Consider the following 14,074-nt stretch of genomic DNA (forward strand, 5'->3'; position numbering starts at 1 on the left):
ATTTCCAGTGAATACTGGGAAATTTGAGAAATTGTGAGCCACAGTTGATAGAAAATAATAGCTAACTGTGTATACGTATTTTAAAAATTAGTTTTTTAAGGTGATGTTTGGTTTTTCACTGTATTACAGTGACATAATGGGAACACCAAAAAAAAAAAAAAAGATTCAGTAAAGTGACATGATTCCCTCATTTCCTAATGAACCACATGACTGCTTCCATATGATAGTCATGTTGCTTTCTGAATTCCATCTTCTCAAAACTTGATTAATTAATTTGCTTGAAGAATGAACAACTATTTTCCATGTATGTTATATGAAGAAGAGCACATGGAACCTTGATAAAATTAGGCCTCATTAGGAGCCTGAAGAGCAAGGAGTGGGATGAAGACATTAGGTAGCTGCCGAGGTGCCACTGAAGGCAAGTCAAGGCCACGATGCCATTTATCTCAAATTTCCAAGAGTGATTCCCATCCTCGTAGGTAAGTACAGACTCACCTGATTCCTGCATAAGAAGATAAACACAGCCCAAACTACGCCACTGCTTAGCAGAGCTGAACATTTTTTTTCCCTGCATATATGCTGATCCAGGCTGCATGGTGAGACCATGGGCTCAACAACCATCCCACTCAAAACCCCAGCAAACTCAAGGATGCTAAAGAAAGAAGCAACAGGCAGAGGTCATAGGGCAGTTCACTGCAAATTTGCTTTATGACCTAAATTTTAAAAATAATCACAAAAAGTCTTCTAGTACAAAAACATAACTGAAGGCATTCCAAAGGAGCTAACATGTTAGCTACCCCAGAAAGAATATCTCCATCCTTGGCTCCTCTCATGCTTCTAAGTGTCCAGAGAGTTAGAGAGGGTATTCATTCCACTTGGGCTTGCAGACACATTTTCATTGTGCTGTGTGGTTCACTCCTGCTCCAATTGTCAAGGCTCAAGAACCCCTACTCCTCTACACCAACCCTTTGTAATTCCCAGAGCAAGAACTAGTTTAAGAACACAGTTGTGATTTCCAGGTTATTATAAGATTAAAGAAAGATCTCCCCTTCCCCGTCCTTGTCTTCATTGTCCTTAGTGGCTAGGAGTTTGGGCTGTGTGATCTTGGCAAAATTACCAAGTTTTGTGTTTCCAAGTTTCTTCATTAATAAAATAAGATTAATGCAGCTTTTTTTTATTAGGCAATTACAAAGATTCATTAAGATCAAGTTGGCAAAGTGTTTATCATAATGTCAGGTATACAGAGAACACTTAATAGTTAGCAGGTGCTATGATATGGTTGTAGTTGCTGGTGTCATGGCCTCTGAGTAGTAGGGCACAGCTCCCGTGGCAGGCTGCAGGTAAGACCCCATGCTATATGTTTATCAAGGACCTGTTTTTACTTATTCACATCTGTATCTCTCTCAGTTAGTGCCCGATAAGTATACTTTCCAACAGAGTAGAACTTCATTGTGGATCCTCGGGTATGATTCAGATGGTGGGCACTTGAGATGAGTTAAGAAGAGGAAGTCAAAAAAGAAATTAAAAAAAAGAGGAGGAAGTCAGCTGCTGCCAGGACCCGTGAAGCGGTGACCCTGCTGCGTGTCTGGGAGTGCACTCTAAATGAGTCAGCGCTTCCAGGAAGTCCATGGGCAGGTCTGGGGGCTGCTGTCCTGGCTGCTCTTACAGTTTGATTTTTCCCTCCAGAGAACACAGACAGTTGAGCTCCCACTGAGGAGGAGGAAAGTAGTAGAAAGTGTGAAGGACAATTAGACAAACAGCTTGACACGTTCCAGAATGAAGATAAAGGTTGGTTACTGCTGATGCTCAAGGTCATTTTTCTCACAACTTTGGCTCTTGGATTATCCTTTATGGTTCGTGGCAGAAGCTAAAATTCATGTTTTCTCATCCTCACAGCCAGTAGTTTACAAGTGACTCTTTACGGGTGAGAAACTTCTACTGTCTCTGGAAGAAAGCCTCCAGGCAAGTTTCTTTCTGTTCTATACTACAGGCAGCAGCGAGGAATAAAACTGCATTCACTGAAGTGATCTGCACTTTCCACCAGATGCTGGGCCCTAGAAAGGACATCAGGCTGCCTTTGAGATGCTAGGGTTCCACTCAAGGTATGAACCTGTAGGTAATGCCCGGCTCCCTCATTATGAAATTTTGGGGAATTTACCTTTCTGGGCCACACTTCTAACATATGAAAAATGAGACCAATAATAGCATCCATCTTACTAGATTGTTTTGGAGATCAATGAGTTAATCCCAATAGAACATTTAGAACAGGGGCCTGTCTGTATCCACATTCATTCAATAGTAGCGTTTACCTCCCCAGGAAAAATCACCTTCTAGTCATTTGGTTTTTAAATGTCAATAAGTCCAGCATTTAGGTAGGTCTCTTACTTTATTAAAATCTCAGGAATAGGGCAGCCTGGGTGGCTCAGCGGTTTAGCGCCACCTTCAGCCCTGATCCTGGAGATCAGGGATCGAGTCCCACGTCGGCCTCCCTGCATGGAGCCTGCTTCTCCATCTGTCTCTGCCTCTCTCTTTCTCTCTCTCTGTGTCTCTCATGAATAAATAAATAAAATATTTTAAAAAATAAAATAAAATAAAATCTCAGAAATAGTAGTTAGCCCATGTCCTACCAAAGACCTTAATTAGCCCCACGTGAAATCTCATCCTGTATCTCGGTTTATAAGTCAGGTTTGAGAAACTATACCTGGTGGGGAGACGGAGGAGTTTTCAAATTCTTCCACTCTTCCTTCTCCTGGAAAACAAATGCCTTTGCACGAGTCACTCAGCCCTGTTAAAGAGGACGATTAAGAGTTGTAGATGGCTATTGATTAATTATAATCCACCACAATTTACTTTTAATCATTCTGGAGATAATCATAAAAACAGACTCTAAAGGTGAGCAAGTTCTTTGAATTTGAATTCACATTTTACACTTGAAGAAATGGTCTTCATTTGGACTCAATTAAACCCTTTCCTTTTGAAGAAGAGAGTCTGGAATGGGAATTCTGGTCTTAGCCATGGCCTGGCTGCTGTGTGTCATCCCCAGTACTTACCCTGAGCGTGTCTGCTAAAGGAAGTTGAGGGTGAGGGCCTGGAAGGCTCCACTTTGCCAAGTGCATGCTGCCTCGTCCAACTTTCTCCAGCCACCGTGTGATCAGCAAGCCTATAGGTACAGTTTTAGCAGCAAAAATAAATGTGAAGCTGCTTTAGTTCCAAAGGACAATGCAGTTAATGTAGATATGAATCTCTTATTGACCTTGAATTCCTTTGAATTTATTAATTTGTGACCTGGCATTAAATTTCTCATATCAATATTTGTATCTAATTGCAAAGTGAACTCCACACATGCCAGTGCTGAGTTATTTCAGTTCAGATTAGAATGGGCAACAAAGACAAAAGTAAGGAGATGTAGTGCATCTAATCCCCTAATAGATGGCAAAAATCCAATTCAGTGTAGAGTAAATATGAACACTAGTGCTCAGAGAAGCCCCTAGTACATGTATGATAGACTACTAGCCGGAGGAAATGTGGAGGCCCAGTTTGGTGCAAATGACAATTTTGGCCTGAGGTAAACAGGCAGCATCCTGTTATATAGTTTGGATGCTAGAACGAGAGGCTTTCTGTGGCATGGTATTTTTCTAAACTGTGTTCACGCTATTTTTGGCTCCCATGTCTTCTCAGAGAAAAGATGTCACATTTTGATACCACTGTTGTAGAAAAAAAAGAGAGTATGGCTTTACATGCCTACAAAGTGGAAAAGGGGAGACTTATGATTGTTTTAATATTGAATATAGTGTATTTTTATACTGCCAAAAAATAAAACAAAATGTGTATGTAGCACGCTAATAGCAGCTGGACAAAGGTCATGTCTCTTACTCATGTATATTCAAGTAGTATTTGAAAGATCCCTTTAATTTGTAATAAAGGATGGTAATGGAATTTTCAAGATTAATATGTAATATGTTAAACAGTTGAAATGATGAAGGAAAGCATACGTATCTTGTAGAGAGATATCAGGAGAGATGGGACACCAAATGGAAGATTACTGGGTTTTGTTTTCTTGTTTTTTTGTTTTTTTTTCATTACACATGTAGAAAGGTTTCTTTTTCTGGTATTGATTTTTCTTGTTTAAATACTGTTTATATAAATCATATGTAGGGCTAATGACTACCATCTGTACACAAATGCATTAACAGAAGTGATTAAGAATATAGATGATTCATAAGCAGTATCGTTTTCATATGCATATAGCTTTGTGCTGCCTTGAAGAATACAGATAGGAAAGGCAGACCCACACACATACTTCTTAAAAAAAAACACAAATAAAACTACATTGCATTGTTATAAATCGCAGATGCAAAATAAGGTTGTTTCTTTTCTCTTCCTCAAGTGCAAGGGCATAGACTCTTGAAAACAGGAAATACTGATGTCCTTGTAGAGATTTAAATGAGATGATAGAGCAGGCATTGGCTATGACATAAAGTGAATGTTTCCCAGTGAGACAACCACAAAGTTTTCTTTCTTGTGAGTGACAGTGTGTCTTTCTAGGTCTCTGTGCAATGCTGCAAAAGCCTAGTATGAATTTCAGATTGTTAGGAAATAGCTCACTCCACAGGAGCTCTCAATTCTCAAGACTTTATGAAAAGTAGCTCTCAGTCAGAGCTGCCAACCACATTAGAATAATCTGGAAAGCCCAATTCCACTTAACTTTCTCTTCCTGAAATATTAGAAAACAAAATACACAAAGAGAAATAAGATCAGACTTTTAGACCTCAATATTCCAGTCACTAATACATTAGGTGAGTCAATCTCCTGAGCACACATAGTCACCTGTAAAACAGGTTCCCTTAATGCAAAATAATGCATTCTTATGGGGTTGCGGGTTTACACAAACATTAATTGAGATAAGGGATGTCATAGGGTTTCAAAATGCAGAAAATGCCATACAAATGTAAAGTCTTATGGTAACTTAAAATTTTTAAATGCTTTACTCCATAGATCTATTTTTTTTACCATCTTAATAACTTCATTTATTTTTTTAGAGATTTTATTTATTTGGGCTCACGCACATGCGCACACGAGAGAGAGAGAAAAAGAAAGAGAAAAAACAAATGAGACGGAGCGACAGAGGGAGAAGCAGGCTCTCCATTGGGCAAGGAGCCTGATATGGGGCTCCATCCCAAGTCCTCAGGATCATGACCTGAACAGACGGCAGCCACTTAACCAACCATCTGAACCCCCTGGTGCACCTACCTTAATCATTTTAAAGGATATAGTTCAGTAGTGCTAATTTCTATTAGGTGTTTAAATTTCTTTACTGAGGTATAATTGATAAAATTGTAAGATATTTAAAGTGTAGAATGTGGGATCCCTGGGTGTGGCTCAGCGGTTTAGTGCCTGCCTTTGGCCCAGGACGTGATCCTGGAGACCCAGGATGGAGTCCCACATCAGGCTTGCATGGAGCCTGCTTCTCCTTCTTCCTGTGTCTCTGCCCCTCTCTCTCTTTCTCTGTGTCTCTCATGAATAAATAAATAAAATCTTAAAAAAATAAAGTGTACAATGTATACACATACACACTATGAAAAAATAGAATTAATCACCCATCACTTGGTATTTTTATCTTTTTTTCTTTATGTTGAGAACATTTAACTTCTACTTTGTTAGCAAATTTCAAGTATACAATACAGTGCTAATAACTCTAGTGACTATGTTTTACATTAGATTATCAGACCTTATAAATCTTACAAATGAAAGTTTGTGCCCTGCACCAATCTTTCCCTATTTCCCCCATACCTTAGGCATTCATAACCATATTTCTATTCTCTGTGTCTATGAATTCAATTTATCTAATTCCTCTCCTCCTCCTCCTCCTCCTCCTTCTTCTTCTTCTTCTTCTTCTTCTTCTTCTTCTTCTTCTTCTTCTTCTCCTCCTCCTCCTCCTCCTCCTGACCTATTCTTTCTCCTTCTCTTTCTCCTCCTCTTCCTCCTCCTCCTCCTCCTGCTCCGTCTTCTTCTTTTTCTTCTTCTTTTGTTCCACACTTAAGTGATATACTATAGTATTTGTCTTTTTTTCCCTGTCTGGCTTTTTCACATAGCATTTTGTTCTCCGGGTTATTCCATTCATATGATAGTATGTTCTTCTCTTTTTAAGGCTAAATAATATTCTATATAATATATGCCACATTTTCTTTATCCTTTTTTTATCCTTTTATCTGTAGGTAGATATTTAGGTTATTTCCATACCTTGGCTATTTTAAATAATGCTGCAATGAATATGGGAATACATATATCTCTTTGAAATAATGGTTTTATTTGCTTGGGATATATACCCAAACCTGATACTGCTAGATCATGAGGAAGTCCCATTTTTAATTATTTGAGGACACTCCAGACTGTTTTCCATTATGGCTATATCATTTAACATTCTCACCAACAGTGCAGGTTCTCTTTTTCCTATATTCCTACCAGCATCATTCATCTCTTGTATTTTGCTAACAGACATCTTAACGGGTGTAAGGTGATAACTCATTGTGGCTTTGATTTGCATTTTCCTGATGATTAGTGATGTCAAGTCCTTTTTTCATGTACTGGTGAGCCATTTGTGTGTCTTTATTTTGGAAAAATGTCTATTCAGATCATTTGCCCATTTTTAATCAGATTATTCATAGGTTTTTTTGTTTTGTTTTGTTTTGTTTTTTGCTGTGAGGGGTGTGATATCATTATATATTTAGGACATTGATGTCGTATAGATTTATGATTTGCAAGTGTTTTCTCCCATTCTATAGGTTGCCTTTTCACTTTGTTAATGGTTTCCTTTGCTGTGCAGAAACTTTTATAGTTTGAAATAGTCCCACTTTAATTTGGCTTTAGTTGCATTTGATTTTGGGGTCAAATCTAAAAAAAAAAAATATTTACTAGACCAGTGTCAAAAAGTTTACCCCTTCTGTTTTCTTCTAGAAGTTTTAGTTTCAGGTCTTACAGTCAATTCTTTGATCCATTTTGGTTGATTTTTGTGTATGGAAAAGATAGGAGTCCGCTTTCATGATTCTTAACGTGGCTATTTAATTTTCCAAAAGCGTTTATCAGAGACTATCCTTTCTCCCATTGTATATTCTTGGATCCTTTGTGGTAAATTAATTGAGCATATATTCATGCATTTATTTCTGGGTTCTCTCTTCTGATCTATTGATCTATGTGTCTATTCTCATGCCAATATCACACTGTTTTGTTATTATTGCTTTACAGTGTAGTTTGAAATCAGGAAGTATGATGCCTTAAGCTTTGTTCTTCTTTCTAAAGAAGATGGCTTTGGCTATTCAGGGAGTTTTGTGGTTCCATGTAAATTTTATGATTGTTATTTTCTACATCTGTAAAAACTGCCATTGGAACCTTAATAGAGATTGAATTGAATCTATAGATTGCTTTGAGTAGAATGGACATTTTGATAATATTAATTCTTGCAATCCATGAACACAAGATACTATTTCATTTATTTGTGTATTCTTCACTTTCTTTTATCATTGTCTTCTAGTTTCTAGCATACAGGTCTTTTATCCCATAGGTTAAATTTATTCCTTTATATTTTATTCCTTTTGATGTGATTTTAAAGGGATTATTTTCTTTATTTCTCTTTCTGATAGTTTGTCATTGGTGTATAGAAAGACAACTGACTTTTGTAGAGATTTGTATCCTGTAACTTTACCAAATTTGTTTACTAGTTCTAATAAGCCTTTGGTGGCATCTTCAGGTTCTTTTTAAAAATATCTAATATCATTTTTCTGCAAAAAGAGGCAAGTTTACTTCTTCCTTTCCAATTCAAATGCCTTTCTTTCTTTCTTTTTTTTTTTTTTTAATTTCTTGCCTAGTTAATTAGGACTTTCAGTATTATTTGGTATCAAAATGGCAATAGTAGGTATCCTTATCTTATCCCTGATCTTAAAAGCAAAGTTTTAGAGGAAGACATAGACATGGCCAACATGCACATGAGAAAATGCTCTGCATCACTTGCCATCAGGGAAATACAAATCAAAACCACAATGAGATACCACCTCACACCAGTGAGAATGGGGAAAATTAACAAGGCAGGAAGCCAAAGCCACAAATGTTGGAAAGGATGTGGAGAAAGGGGAACCCTCTTGCACTGTTGGTGGGAATGTGAACTGGTGCAGCCACTCTGGAAAACTGTGTGGAGGTTCCTCAAAGAGTTAAAAATAGACCTGCCCTATGACCCAGCAATTGCACTATTGGGGATTTACCCCAAAGATTCAGATGCAATGAAACGCTGAGACACCTGCACCCGGATGTTTCTAGCAGCAATGTCCACAATAGCCAAACTGTGGAAGGAGCCTCAGTGTCCATCGAAAGATGAATGGATAAAGAAGATGTGGTTTATGTATACAATGGAATATTCCTCAGCCATTAGAAACAACAAATACCCACCATTTGCTTCGACATGGATGGAACTGGAGGGTATTATGCTGAGTGAAATAAGTCAATCGGAGAAGGACAAACATTATATGGTCTCATTCATTTGGGGAATATAAATAATAGTGAAAGGGAATAAAGGGGAAAGGAGGAAAAATAAGTGGGAAATATCAGAAAGGGAGACAGAACATAAAGACTCCTAACTCTAGGAAATGAACTAGGGGTGGTAGAAGGGGAGGAGGGCGGGGGGTGGGAGTGAATGGGTGACGGGCACTGAGGGAGGCACTTGACAGGATGAGCACTGGGTGTTATTCTGTATGTTGGCAAATTGAACACCAATAAAAAATAAATTTATTATAAAAAAAAGCAAAGTTTTCAGCTTTTTATTATTGAGTATGATGTTAGCTGTGGGTTTGTCATCTCTGGCTTTTACTATGTAGAGATACATTCCTTTTATACCCAGTTTGTTGAGACTTTTTATAATAAGAGTATGTTAAATATTTTTAAAGTTTTTTTCTGCATTTGTTGAAGTGATCTTATGATTTTTATCCTTCATTCTGTTAATATAGTATATCATACTGATTGATGTGGGGCTGTTAAACCATTCTTGCATCTCTGCAATAAATATCCTTTGACAAAATGGATTTTATACCAAAGATTGTAACAAGAGGTGAAAAAATCCATCATCTAGTGATAAAAAAGTCAATTTATCAAGAGAATATAATATTTGTAAATACTTTTGGCCCAACATAAGAGCACTTAAATACATAAAGGAAATATTAACACACATGAAAGGAAAACATAGATAGCAATAGAGTAATAATAGGGAATTTTGATATCCCACTTTCAACAATGCATAGATTATCGAGGCAGAAAATGAATACAGAAACACTGGAATTAGGCTCTGTTAGACCAGATGACCTAAGAGACATATACAGAACATCCCAATAAATAGCAGTAGTATGCACATTCTTCTTGAGCACATAGGACATTCTCCAGGATAGATCACATATTAGGCCATTAAATAAGTCTTATTAAATTTAAGGAGATTGAAATCATATCATATATCTTTCCTGACCCCAATCATATGAAACTGGAAATTAATTACAAGAAGAAAACCGGAAAATTCACAAATATTGTGGAGATTAAACAATGTGCTTCTGAACAACCAGTGAGTCAAAGAGGAACTCAAAAAATCAATTAAAAAATATCTTGAGACAAATGAAAATGGAAATACAGCAGATCAAAAACTATGAGATATGTCAAAAGCATATCTAAGATGGAAATTCATAGTCATAAGTACATTAAAAAGAAACAAAGATCTCAGGTAAGCAATCTAACTTTATGCCTCAAGGAACAAGAAAGAGAAGACTAAATTAAGCTCACAGTTACTAGAAGGAAGGAAATAACAAAGATCAGAATGAGAATAAATGAACTGGAGACTAAAAAAACAGTATCAATGATCAATGAAACTAAGAGTTGGCTTTTGGAGAAGATAAGCAAAATGCACCAATCTTTAACTGGAATCATCAAGAAGGAGAGAGGCCTCCAACAAATAACAGTATAAATGGAAGAGATGCTAAAACTGACACTGCAGAAATACGAAGGATAATTAGAGGTTACTATGAATAATTTTATGCCAATAAGTTGAACAACCTATAAGTGGATAAATTCTTAGAAACATACTGAAGTTTGAAATCAGGAAGAAATAAAAAATCTGAACAGGACAGAGGAGAGAGATTGAGTCAGTAGTCAAAATCCTCGTAATGAAAATAAGTCGAGAACCAGAAGGTTTCACTGGTGAATTTTACCAAACACTTAAAGAAGAATTCTAATCTTTCTTAGACTGTACCAAAAAGTAGAGGAGGGAGTAGTTTCAAACTTACTTCACAAGGCCAATGTTACCAAAGCCAGGCAAGGAAACGACAAGAAACGAGAACTTCAGGCTAGTATCCCTCCTGAGTATAGATGCGAGAATTCTTAATGTATTATCAGCCAATCAAGTTCAACAATACATTAAAAAGATCATGCACCATGATCAACTGGGATTTATTATGATTAAAATTAACATAAGTCGTTAAGTGATCACTAAACAAGTACCTACATGCTTATGGAGGAAAAAAAAAAAAACCACCCGTGCTCTTTGTCCATATACCTAAATTTAGTATGGAAGCAGAAGGAATGTGTAGAATGGGAAAAGAAAGAATCAGGGTATAGAAAAACAATGATATTAATAGGATATTAATAGGAGGAGGTATAAAAAAAGTAAGTTTCAATAACTTTCAATAGAATAAGTTTCACAAAATGCTGTGAACTGTCTACATATAGCACAGACTTCTAGGAATTATTAATTTCTAACCTTTCATTGACTTTGGTCTATTTTACAACTCTTTGTAAATTGTGGGTCACTGATATACATGCAAATTATGTCTTGTCTGGTAGAGGTTTAATTATCTTCACTTCTACCCTGTGGAAAAACCAGTCCTGCCACCATTTACATATCTATTTCCATACTCTTGATCTATAAATGTGCCCGTTTTTAAATTATTTTTTGAACCAGTTATAACATTTGTTTGAATCCCTCACTAAATTAGTAGATCTTTAAAATATGTTCATTTTTATATGGGCTTTAAAGTCATAATCTTATCCTTTACTGAAAATTATATTTTTTAAAAGACCAGAAGAAAAGTCAGCTGAAAAGAGGGCAATTGAATGATTATTCAGAGAAGCAAAAGGACATGCAGAATAAGATGTTCCTGAGATCAAGGGAGGAAAAGGTTTGGGGAATGAGGGAGTATCCACACAGCTCCAGGGCTGTCTTGTAAGTTGAAGGAGTTGAAGAGTATTGCACTTGGCAACTGAGTGATCACTGGTATCTCTCCAAGTGTATTTTCATTAAGTACAGGGCAGAGTTCTGAGGAATGAATATGAAAAAGGAAAGCCGTAAAGGGAGACAATCTTTTCCTGACATTTTGTCTTTTGACCCTTATTCTGTAACTATAAAAATTATAAACAGGCCCTATCAAAAATACATAATCCATAAAATGTTTAAAAATTAATGCAAAACCCACCTGAAAACACACTGACACTTTTTGAACATCTTTCTATATGTTCCTCTAAGTGGACAAGATTTAATATAAGTAGGATCAAAATCCATCTCCCTACTTTTAAGTCTCTAACCTAATTTTTTAAAAGATTTTATTTATCTATTCATGAGAGACACACAAAGAGAGACAGAGACACAGGCAGAGGAAAAGCACGGTCCCTGTGGGGAGCCTGGTGTGAGATTCCATCCTAGGACCCTGGGATCATGATTTGAGCCAAAGGCAGATGCTCAACCACTGAGTCACCCAGGTGCCCTCTAACCAAAATTTTTAAGCCATGTTTTAGTAGATCTCAAAGTTTTTGTTTTTAATTTTAGTGCTTTAGTGGAAAAAATATACTCTGGCAAAGAAAAATAAATAGCAAGATAGGTAATTTGGATCTGTTCGCATGACGATTAATTTCTTATATTACTCACATTTATATAGTATTTTACAATTTACAAGGCATCTCCCCTTGTTTCATTTCAGTTAACCCTCAAATTCTTTGAGGTATGCTAAGGAGGAATTATTGTCTTCATTTACAATGAGGAAGCTGAGCTTTAATATAAATACGTAGTCCAAAGCTACAGAACTAAGTGGCCATTGTATATGCTAGCATAAAATAAGTATTATTTAAACCACTGATTCAACAAAAATATGATGGAGACCATGAAAACAAAAATAAATAGAAAATGATTTCTTTTCTTCTTTCTGCAATTCCAAGTTTAGTGAGAAAAGCATATAAACAAAGACAAGAAATCACTCTGAGAAGTCTGTATGGAAGATTTGAGCATGTAGGGGAGGGAAGTCACTTCTTGTTTGATGATGGGATTTGGGGGTCAGATCACAATAGAATAAGTATGAACTAGACCAAAAAAAAAAAAATGGACAAACTACCTCAAAGGAAATCTGGTTAGATATGAGGTAATGCCTTCATTAGGGATCACTGCTTTAGATATGGATTTGTCTTTAAAGAAAAGAAAAACCAACTTTATTCCAAGATTTTATTAAATTTTAGTGGACAAGCAGAGCAAAATGTAAGTCTGTGAACTTCTTTTCAAGGTAAGCCTGTCACGTAGACACAATGAAAATGAGTTAGAGTGTTTTACCAAAACACTATTAAAGTATGCATGTCATCTCTTCAATTTCAAAGATTCATGCTTTCTGTCCTTATCCAGAAAAATTGGCTATTGTTAAAGAAAAACTCTATGGAGCTGAAATATTCAGCAAGTTCAGGCAATTTCGGATCTCTCTTAAAATGGCAGAGAGAACAGGATGCCTCAAAATCTGACCTGGCTGAAAGCTAGCAAGCATTAGTGTATAAGCAGACACCACCTTGGTCAGTGGTCTCTGTTCAGGAAATGAGGAGTCAGTGACTTGTAACAGAAAGACAGAATGTTTGCTTAAGAAAGTCTACAAGTGAAAGAGAACTCCAGACAAATGAACGGGTTACTCTGAACTGAACGCAGACACTACCCTGCTTTAGAATTGAATTCTGAGTTGATTTCAAAGAGGTCCCACTGACCTATTTATATACAAAAAGCTTATCTTTCTTCTTTCTTTCTTTCTTTCTTTCTTTCTTTCTTTCTTTCTTTCTTTCTTTCTCTTTCTTTCTTCTTTCTTTCTTTCTTCCTTTTCTTTCTTTTTCTTTCTTTCTTTCTTTCTTTTCTTTCTTTCTTCTTTCTTTTCTTTCTTTCTTTCTTTCTTTCTTTCTTTCTTTCTTTCTTTCTTTCTTTCTTTCTTTCCTTCCTTCCTTCCTTCCTTCCTTCCTTCCTTCCTTCCTTCCTTCCTTCTTTTTTTCCTTTCAAAAAACGATATGAAGGGGCACCTGCTGGCTCAGTTGGTTAAGTGTCCGACTCTTGATTTCAGCTCAGGTCATGATCTCAGGACCTGAGATCAAACCCCAACTTGGCTTCTGAGCCCAGCAGGAAGTCTGCTTGAAATTCTCTTTTCCTCTGCCCCTCCCTCCACCCTGCTCAAATAAAATAAAATAAAATAAAATAAAATAAAATAAAATAAGATAAAAACAATATGAAGCTAACTCTTCAAAAGGACCATCAGAATTACTTAGGAATATCGGCCTAACCTAGCGATACTAGACTATGTTATAATCAGTTGACAGTGTTAGAACTTCACTATCATATGAATGATGTAACACATAAACATTTTTTCTTTGAGGATTGGTGGTTTTATTATTTCAAGAAATAAAAAAAATTAAAGAAATTGAAAACTCAGCATTTAAGATCCAAGGCTTCACTAAGCATCATATCAGCATGTTACATCTAAGTAATAATCCTAAATAAAGCATTATATCAACCTAAGCGGGAAAGAAGATTTTTTTTTTCATTTGCAGTTATTCTGCTTTTAATTTATTTATTTATTTATTTATTTTTTTTTTCTGCTTTTAATTTAAACAGATAAAGTCATCTCTACATTTTTAGTTCAAGATCAAGAATGACATTTTATGCATTAAGATCTTATCTGGGAAAATAATTTATATGTAAGAGAGCAGATTTTATGAATAGGGACTGGGGCTTCATATTTAATTAACTTAAAGCTCAGCTGCAGAA

At 36.2% G+C, this 14,074-nt stretch overlaps 1 long non-coding RNA gene across 4 annotated transcripts in view; it reads left to right on the forward strand.

Annotated features, from left to right (window-relative positions):
• Positions 1-1,627: 1,627 nt before the first annotated feature.
• Positions 1,628-14,074, forward strand: part of LOC140630871 (uncharacterized) — a 56,270-nt gene continuing 43,823 nt past the window's right edge. For 2 of the 4 annotated variants that reach the window (XR_012028558.1, XR_012028557.1), the window contains exons 1-2: positions 1,630-1,788; positions 1,991-2,102. This is a non-coding gene — a long non-coding RNA (uncharacterized lncRNA). Of the gene's footprint in view, positions 1,789-1,990; positions 2,103-14,074 lie in introns of all 4 variants that reach the window. The other 2 variants (XR_012028560.1, XR_012028559.1) reach the window with 2 other exon arrangements.

This window comes from Canis lupus, chromosome 3, assembly GCF_048164855.1.
Source record: "Canis lupus baileyi chromosome 3, mCanLup2.hap1, whole genome shotgun sequence".
Taxonomy (NCBI): Eukaryota; Metazoa; Chordata; class Mammalia; order Carnivora; family Canidae; genus Canis; species Canis lupus.